Genomic DNA, 17,995 nt, shown 5'->3' with positions numbered 1-17,995 from the left:
GACTGTTTCAACTCACTGTTGGTTGACAATGACACTGCTCTGAAAGAACATATTAAGGGGTTCAGGCTCATTTTAGGGTTTTTATAAATGCATTGACAGAAGCCCCCTTAAAAAGTTTTGCTTAGAGCCCCCAGAAATTTAGGACCAGCACTGGGCCCGACGGTAGAAAATCATACTCTTTTTTTTTTTCTCTTTCTCTCTCTAAAGCTGAGAGAGAACTTTAATGTAGTGAGTATCACTCTAGCTTATTTGTGATTAAAGACATTTAGTGCATTACTATTGCCCAAATGTCCAGTATTGTGCATCGCAAGGTTCTTCATTGATTCACAGATCTGAGTGCTGTCTTCTTGCATGGACATTTCTCTGCAGTCACCACAAGAATGAGTAGTGAAAGAAAGTTGTGTGGTACTGTATTTTCACTATCATGACTGTGCATGCTGTGGTTTGGGCTTAAAATAGAACATATGAGCAGTAGTAATATATCTATAGCTGTAGCTTTGGGGATGGGACCTATGGACCCCATCCTAATGAGTGTACACCTTACCTCTTTGTCCTGGCCTAGTTTCCACATTTGTCTGCTTCCTGTGCTATATTCCAAGCTGTGCTTGTTCCACATGACTAATGCAACCTTGCTGAAGCAGGAACTGTGAATAGATACAAAGTCGGCTCTCACTCAAAAAGTGATTCTGCGTTTCAGTAGAGCGCTGAAAGGGTTTTTTCTTCTTCTTTTTTTACACAAAAGCCAGCATCTCCTCAAGGTTCAGAGTGTATCAATAAGATTCACCCTTGTCCATATCTTGATCTGAATGATCCTTCCATCAAGGGCAGAACCTTCACAAAAATAAAGCCAAGTATAAGGTTTGCACCTAAATCCTTTGCAGTGATGCAAGCGACAGGGTTGTTTCACTATGTATTGCTTAATGCTATTTATTTAATGATATTTCATAAGAAGCATATAACATTGCAGTACTAAGAAGGCAAAGGGTAATTGCAAAGAAACATCTGCATTTTGCATTCAGTTTATTTACAATATCTAAGAAATTGCATTAATTGTGGTCAGAGGAACCACTTTATGGTCATGGCAGCAGTGTTTGTTACTGGTACGCCATCTCTTATCAACATAAATATTCCCAGCAGATAATCTATTGTAACATCTCACAATGCAGAAATACAAATCAAAACCTTTTTCTCATATCAAATTAACCTTTATAGGTTCTCCACATACCGTGGCAATTGCACATTTCACCGTGTGACTTGGCATTGATGGAGATTGTTTTTGTTATAATATGAAGGGTTTTCTGTGTGGTCTCCTGGGTCCCGCTGTGGACCGGTGTCCATTATCCATTAGATTCGCCTCCCAGAGTAAATCCTCATCCAAACAGATTCTAAATGATATCTATGCCTCCTCCGTTCCCAGCGCCTGCACTCAAGGCTTTTATTGGTGAATCTGAGGGGCCTCTGGGGCAGGACGCTTTTATTTAAGTAGCCCGTGTCACTCAGAAATATAATGAAGATTTCCATTATGATTACACTAGAGGAAGCACTGCCCATAATTGAGTGTCTCAACTACAGTTGTACACGTTTTTGAGGTATAAAAGGCTTCGTCTACTCAAGTGAAGCCAGTCCAAATGTTCTAGAAAGACCTCTCCTCATTCAGATCTGCTGCAGTCCCTTGACTATCCCACATTCAGTGTCCACCAGTACGGTTTAAGATGAAGTTTGGTTATGTGCTTTTCTAAAGAAATATGGAAAAGAGACACACAAGGTTGAGAGACATTTGAATATTCTTTTCTTTGATTGCGATGTTTAAATTCACATAATTTAGGTTAATCCTTCTGAGATATTTTCTTTGGCAAAGGCAAGATGCTTATCTCTAAGTATAGTGTATATTACGTGGGAGATTGTTAAGCTGAGGATGCAGACAGACAGATTTATTCAAATGTTAAAATGCAGAGACTGGCCGTAATCCATTGAATCAACTAAAATGAGAATATACTGGATTATCCTAGGGCTGTTGTTTTGCTTCCTGTTGCTGCATCTCTAATGTTTTAAACATAACCCCAGACATGCATATACTGTATCTATTTATCCATCTATCTATCGTCTGTCCATACGTCCGTCCGTCCGTCCGTCCGGACAGATAGATAGATAGATAGATGAATAAACTAGAGCATGTTCACTAAACTTAACCAGTTTAAGTTACAGGAAGCAATTCCATTGATTTGGTTGGACATTACGGTTTCATGTAGATTCTTTCTCATTCAGTTGTGTTGTCACAACACAAGGAGCTTACATAGATTTTTAAAAATCCATTAATGTTAATATAAAATAATTTACTTGTGTGGAACCACTGTCCATAATTGAATTAAGTTATTTTAAAGAGTCATTTTTAGATAGTCTGTCTATCTGTCTATCTGTCTGTCTGTCTTTCTGTCCGTCCATCTTCTGTCCGTCCATCTTCTGTCTGTCTGTCTGTCTGTCTGTCTGTCTGTCTGTCTGTCTGTCTGTCTGTCTGTCTGTCTGTCTATCTGTCTTTCTGTCCGTCTGTCTGTCTGTCTGTCTGTCTGCCCGGACAAGCACAAATTGTGATTAATATTTATACAGTATTTATACATATATATATATGTGTGTGTATTACGAAATTGTATTAAGAGTTTGTATTACAGTGCTCCTCATGTTACAATATAAATAAGTGCTTATATGCACAGGCCTACTTAATTCGTATTTTTTACATTTACTATAACAGCTTGTATGAAAAGTAACTGTAAAGTGTTAGAAAAAGTCATTAAAATAATGTAGTAGTCTACAGCACAGAAGCCCATTGGAGAATGACAAATACTTCACTTCGCCTGATTATGATGATATTCCGGGCCGTTCCCGTACAGGACAGGGCGATTGGGGCGGAGACCTGTTTGTACTGCTTTTGTGAGCCACCGGTCCGCCTCATCGCTTTCCCGATACCCATCAGGAGGCAGTATATCCTCCAGTGCAGTGTATGTGTGTGTGTGTGTATGTGTGTGTGTGTGCGTGGCGTACTGGAGCTGCGCTTCCCATCCGCTACCTTTGTCTCTCTCAGAGAGCTTCACTTTAGCAGGGCGCGGGGTTTAAGTTGCAAAGACGGAGGGGAACCGCTTTGAAGAAGTGGATCTGGACGGGTTTAATACACCCTCCCTCTCTAGAACTACTACAAAGGGAGTGAACGGGGAGAGTTGCGCTGCGTAAACCGACACCGACCATCGCGCCGCTCGCTCGCTCTCCTAGACGTCAAGAAAGCAAGCATGCGGGAAAACACAAGGAGCTGAGTCTTTCTTTGGGAAATGTGGATTTTGTTGGGCTCGTTTTGAAATGCTGGTTCCCTGAGACCAAACGCTGTGTGCGTTTTCATGCGTTTTTGGACGCGCTGACAGTCCGTGAGCGTTACGCACTGACTCGCCAGAGGTAAGTTTGACGCCTCCAATACAAATACAACTGGATTATTGCAGTGTTCTATTATTGCAGCGTTCCGTTCTGTTATAAATTGACGTCACAACGTCACGTAATTAGTGCTTTTTGTAAATGTCGTTTATTGTTAAAAGCGATGGGGGTGGAAAGGATATTTGATACCGTCATTAAGTCAGCCAGTCGTTCAGTCGGCGGAGCTCCAACTGTTGCCATATTGTTTAGATAAGTTTTAAACCCTAACTAAAGATGATTGTAATAGATGTAGATGTCAGTTTGTGTCACTTTGGCGAAAACGCAGTGCGGTTTTGTTTGGAGACGCAATTCAACGTAAAAACAAATGAGAAACTAACATGTTTATGTGCCGGATTTAAGTGAGTGAACAAACGCTGATTGTTTATTGCATGTGATGGGATTGTACATATTTAAAGCCCAACATCAGCACTTTTTTTCTTAGTGCAATTACAACGACCCTGCCACGTTCACGGCACAATAAAACGCTTCATTCTGAGGTTGATCATTATTTAGTGACAGGTTTAAGCGATGCTGGTATTTTCTGGAAATTATATATAGCCTAAAAGTGATGTTGGATATTGACCACCACCAGCTGTGACATCTTACACAGTGCGTTTTCCTTCATTTCATATAGACTGGTCGTCTATAATGAAATAAGTGCGCACAGCATACTGGAGATTACAGTAATTACAGCATGAAGTGGACACTGGTGTTTTCATATGGCTGGGTGCTCATTCAGGCAAAGAAATGGTCAAAGAGACAGTTAAACTAAAAATAAGAAATGCTGTCATTATTTACTCACCTTTATGCCGCTCCAAGAACTTATGACTTTCTTTCCACTGTGGAACACAAAGGTGATATTTTGGAGAAACACTGTTTTTCCATGCATTGGCAAATTTGGCAATAAACGTGACTGAAGATGTCAAGTCTAAAATGAGATGTAAAATCGCCATAAAAGTTGTACACATCCCAAGTCTTCCAAAGATGTACAGTAGCAGTCGTGTGAGTCAGCGCAGAAATGTAAGTCATTATTCAGTGATCTTCCCCTCTATTGAGCTGTTAACAGCAAGTTGATCAATTGAACATCTGATTTGTAAACAAATCATTTAGATCAACTTTGTGAATGGAATTAAAATTTTTTTTACAAGATTTGACTACAGTAAATTATTTATTCATGAATCTGACATAGGTAGTTCCCTTGTGTACTCTTATGAATTCATCAATAAGTGTGAGGATGAATGTGAGGACTTAATTTTTGGCCTGTTTGTCACATAAACCTATTGTTCTTTGAAATGACGACTTTTATGATACTTTTGTGGTGACCCTTATTTATCATTTATTTCTACTGCATGGAAAAGATCAATCAGTCATGGGGATTTGGATTGATGGTCAGTTAATGATTACAGAATATTATTTTTGTTTTTGGGTGAACAATACTTTTTCATTTATTTTTTCAGGGAGAAGTGTGTGCGCATTTTGTGAGGAGTCCTCTTATGAGGTTCAAATGATCATGTCTTAAAGGGATAGTTCACCCAAAAATTTACTCACCCTCATGTTGTTCCAAACCAAACCTGTATGACATTTTTACCTGCAAAACACAAACAAAGATATTTTGAAGAATGTTGGCAACCAAACAGTTTTGACCAAAAAGTCATACAGGTTTGGAATGACATGAGGGTGAGTAAATGATAGAATTTTAATTTTCCCCCACAACATTTAAATGACAAAAGGTGTATACAGGTTGAGAGCAATGGATGTCAATGGGATTGTATAGATTATGTGAAATAGTGAGGTCAGTGTTTATCATCACATCCAAGAACAATTGATTGTCTATAGTGATTCATACAATTCCTATAAGCACAGAGGATTCTGGAAGCCTCGAACAAAGCTCTTTATTATTGTGACATAGGGCTGTATACGCTCTCGTCATTGTCTGTTAATGAACAGTGGAAGGAGAGGAGAGCAGTAACTGTATAAATGTGCTCCATTCATGTCTGTTTCCAGCCTGTACTGGACAGTGTTCCCGCATTAAATGCAACTGGCAGGGAATAGCTTGCTGGGGGCCCATACACTGTCACCCCTTCAGCCCAGATGTTCCTCAAATCCATTGAGAGTCAAATTGGGCTCCTGGAGGGAAGATCTTCTCATTGTTGTGCCACAATAGACTCGCATCCTTCCTTAGTCAATAGTACCTAAAACTGAAACACACACACACACACATTGACATGAGGGATTCACAAGGACAGGAAAAGCTATTAGTATTCTGATCATCCAGTCTGGAATCTGGAATGTTAAATTCCAACTCCTAAAATTCAGACTTTGATGTCCGACTCTTTAAAAAGAGGTCAGTTCATGTAAAAATGTTCTTCATGGAGTAACATCTAAATTAACCGGTTTGATCCAGTTCAAAGAAATGATTTATAATGACTGATTAATAGCGGTTACTCCAATGTAAGAATTTTAAAGGCTCAGATATATCTACTAGTCTTTTTTTTTTAGCTGCATGTTCACGTTTGCAGTGTATTTTTTTGTAAATAAGTGCTATCCTTGAGCTTAAAAAGCTGTTTGACTAGATCCAAACCACAATTTGACCTTTTATGCAACGTAAAGATGCATTCATGGTAAGATGCCAGGAATAAACCATCCATATTAATTGGATCATCACAAACGCGGTCACAGCTCTCAGTTGAAGTGCATCAGAAACACATTATAATGTCAACAACATGCGGATTGCACAGAGCCATCACAAGTACCTGTATGGAATTCAAAAGCCTCTTTTCTAAGTCGTCCTGAGCGCTTGCTATCTGCCCCTGCAGGAACTCGTATCACATGAATGAATTATTGGATTACATCCCTGACATCATGAAGCAAATGTTCTGGCCTTGGGTCTTGTTATAATCGTGCGGTTTTGCGGACGCTGTTGTTCAATTAGCGCGTGCAGCGCACGTCATAACCAACGTGACGGTGTCCCTAAACCTCCCCTACGCCGAATGAATAGAAATCGATTGGCGAGCCCAAAACCTCGCCTTGCGTGACACCTTCCGTCCTCTGGCTTATTGTGAAGTGTGTTCCCTAAATAAACCCGTACATGGGTCATTTGTCCCCCTCTCTCTGCTGGGAGTTCATGTGTGGTGGCCGTGCGTATTGACGGCGACCCCTTCGACTAGAACCCTCATTATTCTCTATCAGTGTGCGCTCCTATATGCCATTTCCTCTCTGCCTCTAGTTAGTCTCTCTGTTTTCTGGCCTTCACCTGTATTTGTAATGAGTGCAGTGGTACTCTAGGAGTCTCCGGAGTGATGTGTAAAAGTGGAGAGAGGTCATGCAGTCAAGGCGAGTCCGTGATCCTGAGTGGACACAGGCGGATGGTGAGATGGGAGAGTGAAAACAGCAGGGGCTGGGGATGGACATGGGTGATGTTTAGATAAGAGTGTTTTAAGAGCAGCACTGCAAATATAGAAGAAATTGCGTGTGTTTGGATGGAAGGGCCGCTTGTGTGCTAGTTTGTGTTAAGGGTAGTGCTTTTTTCCACCATCCCCCAGTGTGTTTACACATATTGGAATGATGGTTGTGTGTGTGTGTGTGTGTGTGTGTGTGTGTGTGTGTGTGTGTGTGTGTGTGTGTGTGTGTGTGTGTGTGTGTGTGTGTGTGTGTGTGTGTGTGTGTGTGTGTGTGTGTGTGTGTGTGCGCAGCTGTGGGCCAGAGGTGGAGAAACACATCCGCACAGAGCTGTGAAAGTGATACAGGCTTGACTGTTTTAGAAAAGTCAAGTTTCGATGGACAAACATTTGAACAGATAATTCTGTCATCATTTAGTCTCTCGTGTCGTTCTAAACCGCTGTAACTTTCTTTCTTCTGCGGGCCAGTGTTATTTTAGTGTTATACCTCACCGGCCCGTGAATTCCGTTTTCGGTAGCGTTTCGTTCACCTCGTTTTTTCCTTCGTCCGCCCAGGGGCTCGTTTTCCTGGTGCTGAGATGGATCCATCAGGCCAGTTTTGCGTGTCTTTTATGAGCTGCATATGGAGGCCGCGCTGAGGGGAAAGGTGGAGAGCGTAGGCCCTCTCGTTTGCTAGCAAATGACCAGTATCGACCATCTGCTATTTTAGTGTCCTTCCCCACAGGCTCTTCTAGTGATTTTTTCAAGCTGTGCATTTGTTGTATATGTATGAGAGTGACTGTATGCGTTTGTGTTTGCAGGGCTTTTCTACCAATCCTTCCTAAAATTAAGGTCGTGTTTTTGTTTTTTCGCCATTCAAAGCCTGGCAGCCACAGGTAGGAGCTGAACTACATTAAACAACCGGTCAATGGTTTCCTTTAGTGTGAGCCAGTTTCTGGAAATTGTGTTTACAGAAATGTTATTTAGAGGCGCAATCACATGTCTGTGCCTTCGCTTTGAGCAAGTGCAGCTTTTCTCCTCCCTCGCTGCTCTTTTCTGTCTCTCGCTCTCTTCTGCTCGTGCGTTCCTAACAGATGTTTGCCCTAATGCATCTCTGGCTCAGGTTGTTTACTGAGCTTACATCTGGTTTGGGTGCTTCGTATCCCCCTTTGCCTGGAATTAATGGGTGTTTTTTCTCCCCAAAAGCCAAATGCATTTGCTTAAGTGTATTTTTGCACACAATGGAGTTGGAACGGGGAAATCTCTGGTCTCAGAGAGTATTTGGTACTCAGTTCTGTTCAGGTTGTAATGTGAAAATTGCAGTGTTTTAAACACATCTGAACAAATAAGCAGTTGGGGGCTGTTCAGCCTTTACAGTTCATATTATTAGTGGTGCTAGATTACAGACAACCCTTAAGCCTAGGCATTAAACTGAAGTACATAACGCGTCCCACACCATTTGTGTTGAGGGCTGCACGATTAATGATAATAAATCAGAAATTGCGGTATGACTTGCAATTATCAAATTGCGAAGACTGCGATTTAAATACATAAATAAATGCACTGCGTGTTTCAGAGTGAAGCTTATTATCCGCCGGTGTTTGCATCGGATCAGTTCACAGTAAATGCTGCTGGACAAGAAGCTCTGCATTTGCTCAGAAACTAGTTATTTTAGTTTATAAAGTTTTAAATATGGATATTTTTCTTATAAAAACTCAATGCTTTGCTTCAGAAGGCCTTTATTAACCCCCTGGAGTCTACTTGGAGATTACTTTTGATGGATGGATGCACTTTTGTGGACTTCAAAATCAAGAGCGCCATTCACTACCATTATAAAGCTTGGAAGAGCAATGATATTTTTTAATATAACTTCGATTGTGTTCGTCTGAATAATCATATACACCTAGGATGGCTTGAGGGTGAGTACATCATGTGAGAATTTTAATTTTTGGGTGAACCATGCCTGTAAGGAGCAGCTTTCTGTCAAAAAATAAGTTTTATGGTTTAACGTTTGAAAATTAAGAACTTTAAACAGCCTTAAATATATATATATATATATATATATATATATATATATATACATATACATACATATATATAATTTTTTTTTTATTTTTTTATTATTACTTTTATCTTATTTTTTACAGTGAAATATTACTATGGTAATATTTATTTTGTTTTTATTTAGTAATAATGATATCGGTAATAATAATGCTAACATTAGTATTAGTATTATTTTATAGCCATGTTGATAATATAAATTGTAATTATTATAATACATTTTATTATAATACAGACGTATTGTGCAGCCCTACAAACAAGCACAACAAAACTGGATTTTTTTTTATCGCATTTAAATCGCAATCACAATTTTTATCAGATAAATCACAGTTCAATTTTTTCTCTGAATCATGCCAGACATGTTGAGATTCTTGTTGAGACGAGACGAAGTCTTGTTGAGATGTGCATTTCTTTTTAAAGGTACTCAAACTTGTGTCATTCAGTTACATATCAGTGCTTTTTGTCCATAAAGTGAGTGGGATCCAATGTTGTTTCCAATGTTGTTTCGTTTAACTATAGTTAGATTCTACATTGTTGTTTTTTTCAGTTAGAAACCACTTAGCAACACCCCAGCAATCTTTGCAATTGCATAGCAATGCCCTTTTTAACCATGCACAACAGTGCAGGCGTGTTGCAGTGTGTGACAACATGTTTTGGCCGATGTTCTTCAGAAAATGTAGCAATCTAACTAATTTTGGCATTGGTTTGCCCTTTAACATAATTCTTTCCCGTGTGACTTGAAGATCGAACTGTTAGCAGCAGGAAACACCAGAGGAACAAACAGTCAAGCACACCAGCATTCACACACAATAAAAGTGGCTGTGTGTTTGCCATTGGGGCAGAAACAGCTCCACAGCTGGGCTCGGCCCCCTTCCCTTAACCCTCCCCCCTTCCCTCGGGAAATACGTCCACAAAAATCTCCCCGCACAGGCCCGGACCACCCCAACACCTCTGCCTCCTGGTGTAAGGCGGGTTCCTCTGCCCGTTTCTACAGCATGATCCCCAAAGCAGATCTCCCCCCCAGATGTGCCAGACCCACAGGATGGAGTAACAATAGCGAGGCTGTTGGAGCATCAGACCCTGGTGAGGCGGTGTGTGCGAGCGCTTAGCCCTTCACCCTCCCCCCATCTTCTGCAGGACGACCTTTAACCCTGGTTCGCTACATGCTGCACACCTCCTGCTGCGCCTCTCACACACAGTCACACTAGCTCTGTCACTCAGAGAGAGAGCCTAATGCAGATAGAGACAGCATGCTGATGTAAAATAGCAAGAAAGAGAGAGATCAAATGCAAATGCTACTGGGGGAGGATAGATATGCATCTGCAATATTCATATTTCAGCTGCACACCCTCAGAAACCACTGCGATCATCATATTCAATGTTGTCCGTGCAATAGAGTGTTCTTAAAGCAATAGTTCAGCCAGAAATGAACAAAATCTGTCATTATTTATTCACCCTCATGTTGTTCCAAACCTGTATGACTTTATTTCTTCCATGGAACGGGATACTTTTATGGTGCTTTTTGTCATTTTGAAGTTTGACAGCCCCAGTCTTTATTCATATGGAAAAGAGTGGCCTGGATATTCCTCATAAAGTCATGTGTTGTGTTTGGAATGACGTGAGGATGAGTAAATAATGAAAGAATTTTCATTTCTGGACGAACTCTATTCCTTTATTCTTGTAATGTTCATTTTGTCTTTGTTTGACGCTTTTTTATTTGTATTTTTGTTTTATTTAAATTGTATTTTATTTTTGTGCTTTAAATGGAACCTGAGAAAGAGAGAGAATTTCTTTCCAGAAGAGGCGAAAGAGAGAGGAAGATAGAGGAGCAAAGCATGGGAGCGCCCATAAACTCGGGAACCTGAGAAACAGAGATAACGGCAAACCAGCAGACAGCAAATACAGCATCAATCTCCTCAGTCACTCCTTCTCTTTCTGCTCCTCTCTCCATCTCTTTTCCCTCCAGTGAGTCTTTTTTCCCTTGGATCCTCATGCCGAGTGCTCCTGTGTGTTTGTAATAGACCCTTTCCACGTGCTGCCTTCTCTCTTCTTCCTCTCTCTCCCCCTCTCTCTCTCTCTCTCTCACCTCTCCAGCACACATGGAACAGTTTATCTAGGAGCTTATTTTTTGCGCCTATTAAGCAAAGTTCCTTCTCAGACACACACAAAAAAGTCAGCCATAGAGAGAAAAACTCTTTTTATTATGATTGTATAGCAGCACTTCGAGAAAGGCGGAGAGAGAGAGAGAGAGAAAGAGAGAGAGAGTGAGAGAGAGAGAGAACCCCCCCTGGTAAGCCATGGCTCTACCACGCATGAGAAAATCAATAAAGCATCTCTTAAAAAGAGGTTGACGGATAATGGAGAAAGACGGGTGGGAGAAACAGACCAGGTCCCCTGGATACCTTTCTGCCCTTTCTCTTTTTTCCCTTCATCCCACAAATACCCCCTCCACGCTGTGAAAGAGCAACACAAAGCAACACAATTGTACAGCTGCCATAATTTTTTCATAAATGCGTGTTTGTGGCGTAGGCTGTCTTGTCAATTGTAATGGGACCAATATAGTTGTCGTGTCACATCACTACAAGCAGTGTCAAGAACATCTGTAATTTCTGGAGATAGCTATCCGATGGCATTCCTATTCTTCTCAATGGCAGTTGCTCACCTGGTATGTAACCGAAGTCGTAAACTTGGCATATACTGTACATGCAGGATGTCTATATGATGCTGTCTATAAGATTGTGTTTGAATTGAACACAGGGTGGTGCTCTAATGTGCAAATGTACATTTCTTTGCATATGTTTCTGGAACTTTTGGACCAGAATGTAGATCTTTCATCTGAATCCGAGAGCGTGTCTACATCTAGATTCAGAGTTTCACGCACATTCTAGGCCATTTGACTCATTTGGCCACTTGAAATTTGTTATACGTCGACTACAAGCAGACCTGGTCAAATATGGATCAAAAGACTGTTGATTTGTTCAATCATTTCTGTGAATACGTTTTTGGGGCATGACTATTTGACCAGGGCTGCATTTCCAAGAATCTTCGCAAACCTAATCTTAAGACTGTATCTGATTTTTTTGAGCATCCATTATTGCATTTTTTAAGGCAGGGTAGGCAATTTTCGGAGCGGCTAGCAATAGCAAGCTAGCTTTGAAAGCATGAGATCCCCCCCCCCCCCCTCCCTTCAGAGCGTCTCCAGAGCCATGCCTCCTTCAAAACACATGAACACACACAGCAGAGTTTGCAAAGCGTCATGAGACAAGAGACGGCGTTAAACTACCGCATGTCTCAAAGCACGTAACATCACAATAATGATGAACATAAACAACTTAAAGAGCCACCTCACTGCTGCAGATTCATTTAGGCGTTTATGTTGCCATAGAAAAGCATAAAATTGAATCACAAACCGAGTATATAGCGTCACAAGGTTTCCATCTATTTCAGATTGCATTCGGACCAAATGCACTGACTGGATGAACATTTTATGTTCCTATGCCTTCCACAGACAGTATATACTATACATATAAATGAAGAGACTTTCACCCATCATAACAAAATAAAAATCAGGAACAAATCCCCTACCCTGCCTTTAAGTATGCATGCTAATCTTCTCTATTTAGACCTTTTTTTTTCCATCATCTAACATTATAATGTTGGCTTGTCGAAATTGTGGCATTTAAAAGGATTGATTTTAGTTTTTAGTGCTTTATTTTTAATTTCACCAACCCTGGCTTGCTATATAGTCTACTTTGTTGATTATAAAAGGTGCGGTCTAGTTTTGTTGGATTGCACTGCTTGCTTGCAGTATAGACTGCATTGTTGATTATAATGCAATCTAGTTTAAACCACTCATTATGATTTGACTAATGTGATCAAGTTCTGTTGCATCGCATCGCGCCACAAGCTGAAAGAGAGCGCTACGGCAACACAGCGTGACATTACCACTCTCTCTCTCTCTCTCTCTCTCTCTCTCTCTCTCTCTCTCGCTCTCTGCCCATCCAGCCTTCTGATGCTGTTATTGAATGTGTGTTGATTAAATTCGCACAATCCACACACCCCCTCCTCTCCCTCAGGGAGCTTTTATTTAATTAATAACGCAGGCTTACCATTAAAACTCTTGCTGTGTGTGTAGGTGTGTGTCTGACAGAGCGAGTCTCATGGCTGTTGTGCTTGTGATCGCCGTGTGACGCTGTGTGTGCACTTGTATTGTTGTGGTGGTGGGGTTCCCCACCCGGCGTTAACAAAGCAGTATTGTGTGTGTGGTTATTGTCGTGGGTTAAGCTGTGCTCAGGGCTGTCATGGGTAATCACTTCACTCCATTAGTATGTACCTGGAGATGCAGGTATGACTTACATATTAGTGCTGGTCTGGATTGAATATCACAGATATGATGTGCATTGACTGAACGCTTCATGTGTCCTGGAGTATTGATGGAATGGAAGTGCCTGTGTTTTGTAGGGATGCTGTTATTTTTAGGAATGCACAATAAATTGGTTAAGCTATTAATGTTGATAGATAGATCTGTCTGTCTGTGTGTCTGTCTAGAGAGTGAGAGATAGACTGCCAAAGTGTCCTATGCTCACCAAGGCTGCATTTATTTGATCACAAATACAGTAAAAACAGTAATATTGTGAAATATTATTTCAATTTGAAAAACATTTTTCTATTTTAATATATTTTAAAATTAAATGTATTCCTGTGATGGCAAAAGCTGAATTTTCAGCATCATTATTCCAGTCTTCAGTGTCACATGATCCTTCAGAAATCATTCCGATGTGCTGACTTAGGGCTCAAGAAACATTTATAATTCGTATCAATGTTGAAAACAGTTGCTGCTTAATATTTTTGTGGAAACCATGAAACATTTTTTTCAGGATTGTTTGAATAATGCAAAGTTCAAAAGAGCGAGCGTTTGTTTCAAATAGAAGTCTTTTGATTTTATTGCATCCTTGCTGAATGAAAGCAGTCATTTATTTCAAAATGTTCTATTATATTGCATCCTTAAGAGGTATGTCCTGTGCCATGCTGTCTAAAGGAGTTAATTTTGTGAGTCCAGAATGATAATTGTAATAATATACATAAACATAAACATACATAATACATATCTGTATCTCATTTGTCTTGCTTCACCTGTTGCAAAGCTCACAGATTTTGTTTGGAGAATGACTAATTTGGATTTTTATCTCTATGTTGGTTTGACTCCCTGTGTGTGTGTGTGTGCGTGCGTGCGTGTGTGCGTGTGTGCGTGCGTGCGTGTGTTAGTGCGTGTGTGCGTGCGTGTGTGCGTGCGTGTGTGTGTGTGTGTGTGTGTGTGTGTGTGTGTGTGTGTGTATGTGTGTGTGTGGCTTCACTTTTTACAAGTGTAATCAAGGATGCTGCGCAGGTGGCCTGCATCCTCTCAGGAGGAGACCTGAAGTGCTCTCCTCTTCTCTGCTGGTTTTCGCTTTCTTTTGTTTTTCACTTCTTGCCACTGACCCCAGGCCAGCCCTGTGGCGTACCTCTCCCCATCTTTCCCTTCTCTCTCATCTCTCTTTGTGTGTCTTCGTGCCTCTCTGAAATGTTATTTTCATTGCACCCCTTAACGGAAAATATATTCTCATTTGTAAGTGCCGATTCGCCTGTAACCAAATCGCTTTGCACTCTGAACGTATCAATTTAAAGATGCGTGCGAAGCGCGATGTGAGCTAGCTGCACTGAAAGATTTCACAGTCGTTGATTGCCTCTGGGTCCGTTGCGGATTTTAATAGCAGCTTTTAAACTTAGCAACATTTACCAGCAGTTTATTAGCTAGCCGTTGACCGAAAGTGGTTCTAAATGAATTTAGAGCGAGGCCAGAGAGGGTTTGAGAGCGTCTGCATGTAGAACAGAAAAGGGGCCTTCGCTTCCTCTTTCTTAGCTCTTTACCTATTACAGATCCATTACCAGAGAGAAGTCAGGACTAGCAACCCTATAGAGCAGAGAGATAGAGTTTCAATCCTTGTCTACTAAGAGTCTCCTGAAAATAAAAAGAGTGAGAGAGTGATACACAGCCTTTAGTAGGTTAGATTGATTTAGTGGTCATTCTGATGGCTTTGAGTAGCTAGACTTCATATGAACTTGCTGGAAATTTGATGTACTATTTGTTGTCATGAAACCAAAATTTCAGTTATCAATACCAGGGTTGAGTCTGTCCCAGTGGTGGCATCGATGTGATCCTTCAGCAAAGGCCCCAAAAGTGCAATTCAACAGCAAGTGCACCAGTGGATGCAATTAGCAAGCATTTTTAGAGCTATAATGTAAAAGCTATAATTGTAAGTCCATTTAGAAATTAATTGCTAATAAAATAAAATAATTGGGCTCTGGCAAAACATCTGCTGAAATATAATGAAATATTTGTGTTTGGTTTGTAGCTTGATTTTAAATATTTTTTTACGTGTACATTTTGTAATATATATGTTGGTATTTCAAGGTTTGAACAAAATACATCTTCAGTTTGAAAAGTATATTTCCTTTAGCCACGTTATTATGCTTGTTAATGCAAATATCTAATCAACCAATCACATGCCAACATTTCAATGCATTTATGCATGTAGACATGGTCAAGACGATCTGCTGAAGTTCAAACTGAACATCAGAATGGGAAAGAAAGGGAATTTAAGAGACTTTGGCAAGGTTTGTGGGTTGATGCCAGATGGACTGGTCTAAGTATTTCAGAAACTGCTGATCTATTGGGATTTTTTCACGCACAACCATCTCTTGGGTTTACAGAGAATGGTCCTAGAAAGAGAAAGTAGTGAGCAGCAGATCTGTGGGTGAAAATGCCTTGTTAATGCCAGAGGTCAGAGGAGAATGGCCAGACTGGTTCGAGCTGATAGAAAGGGAATTGTATCTTAAAAACCACTTGTTACAACCGAGTTTTGCAGAAGAGCATCTCTGAACACACAAAACGTCAAACCTTGAAGCACACTGGTGCCAGTCCTGTCATAAGAACAGCAAACTGAGGCTATAATTCGCACAGGCTCACCAAAATTGGACAATAGAAGAAATGTTGCCTGGTCTGATGAATCTCGAATATATATATACTGTATAAATATACATATTTAATGAGTTCTCCCAGAGAATGCATGCAAGTGACTGTTTGAAGTCGTTATGATACAGTAGAAAAACTAGCGTCTTGTTTTATTTGTGTGTCGACGTGGTACAGAAGTTACGTTACTTTTGACATTCCTAATCACAGCGGTAAAATGTGCAGTTGGCAGTAAGTCAGCAGTATATGAGTTACTCTCTCTCTCTGTCTCTCTCTCTCTGTTTCTGTTAGCTTTTGACAGATGTGCCTCTAATCCATCCAAGCTCCCAACCACCATGGCCCTGTGTAACCTCTATTTTTCTGACTCTCTTGGTCTTTCTTTCTTTCTCGTCTCTATGCAGTGTTCTCTGACAGATCTGCTCTGCTGAGATATATCAGGGGCAACGTGTCCTACTAAACAAACTTCTACACACACATACACAGGGGAACACAGGCACACACACATGCTTACATGTGCATATTGTCCCATTAAAATGATCCTTGTCTGTGCACACTCTGTGCCTGTGTATGAGTAGGGGTGTTATTAATAAATATGACCTCATCTGTGTCCGCAGAGAACTTCCTCTCCCTTCCCAGCTCTCCCTCTATGGACTTCATTTACTTTTCCCTTCTTTCTTCGCACTGTTCTCAACCCCCTTTCTCTCTGTCTCTTGGTCTCTTTCAATGCAATACATCTTTCTGCGTCCTCCACTATGTCTTGCCCTCTGTCTCTCACCTTTTCTCTGTTCTTGTTCTGTTTCCTCTGCTGTTTTCTTTTTTTTTGTTCAGTGTCATCCATCTGCCCACCCTCTGTTTCTATTTACTCTAGTAGTCTGTTTCTGCCCTTCATGTCTGCTCCTTGTCACTCTCTGGCTCTCACATACTCAGCTGTACTCTCATATTCTGTGTGTGTGTATGAGAACACAGAGAGACCACTTCTATTTACCAGGGTTTCACCCTAAAATCAAAAGAGAAAATACATATTTAAACTTTTTTAAGGTAATTTAAATTAATGGCAATTCAGCACCCTTCCTCACTATGTTTACATTATTTTAATCTGTATATTAGGTCTGTTAAACGATTAATCGTGATTAATCGCATCCAAAATAAAAGTTTGTGTTTACATAATAAATGTGTGTGTACTGTGTATAATTATTTTGTATATATAAATACACTCACGTTCATGTATATATTTAAGAACAAAATTTGTTTTATATATTAAATAATAATAATTTATATATAATATAAATTATATATAAATCTGTATACAGTATATACATGCAAATATTTCTTAAATATATACAAGCATGTGTGTGTATTTAAATATATAAAATAATTATACACAGTACACACACATTTATTATGTAAACACAAACTTTTATTTTGGATGCGATTAATCGCGATTAATCGTTTAACAGCCCTACCGTATATATTAGATTTTAAATATAATATGTAGTATTTTGTAATATGTTTTAACAATAGAAATTAGGTATATGTTCTATACTCTAATTATTTTCATCTTCATGAGTGTTAGCCTATATATACAGTATCTCACAAAAGTGAGTACACCCCTCACACTTCAGCAAACATTTTAGTATATCTACTCAAGGGACAATACTATAGAAATGAAACTTGGATATATTTTAGAGTAGTCAATGTGCTGCTTGTATAGCAGTATATATTTACTGTCCTCTGAAAATAACTCAACATACAGCGATTATTGTCAAAATAGCTGGCAACAAAAGTGAGTACACCCTAAGTGATAACAACAGTACGTCGTTTAACCATGCAAAGCCACATGTCCTATTCATCATGTTCATGTTTTTGTATGCTTGACAGGACCATAAAAATGGTTGTATCTTGTATTAGAGCAGTTACATTTGTGCTTTGAGTACAATTCTCTCATACTGACCACTGGATGTTCAACATGGCACCTCATGGCAAATAACTCTCTAAGGATTTGAGAATTAGAATAGTTGCTCTCCACAAGGATGGCCTATAGGCTATGAGAAGATTGGTAACACCCTAAAACTGAGTTACTGTACAGGCCAGGGTC

At 40.0% G+C, this 17,995-nt stretch overlaps 1 protein-coding gene across 1 annotated transcript in view; it reads left to right on the top strand.

The window, feature by feature from the left end:
* The first annotated feature begins 2,953 nt into the window (after window positions 1–2,953).
* sema4c (sema domain, immunoglobulin domain (Ig), transmembrane domain (TM) and short cytoplasmic domain, (semaphorin) 4C) overlaps window positions 2,954–17,995 on the top strand; it is a 59,524-nt gene continuing 44,482 nt past the window's right edge. Inside the window, exon 1 of the mRNA XM_079607507.1 lies at window positions 2,954–3,438. The gene's annotated coding sequence lies outside the window, so the exon portion shown is untranslated. The remainder of the gene's footprint in view (window positions 3,439–17,995) is intronic.

The sequence above is a fragment of the Phoxinus phoxinus genome (genome assembly GCF_949152265.1).
Source record: "Phoxinus phoxinus genome assembly, chromosome: 3".
Lineage (NCBI taxonomy): Eukaryota > Metazoa > Chordata > Actinopteri > Cypriniformes > Leuciscidae > Phoxinus > Phoxinus phoxinus.
This window is presented reverse-complemented; position numbering and strand designations above follow the sequence as displayed.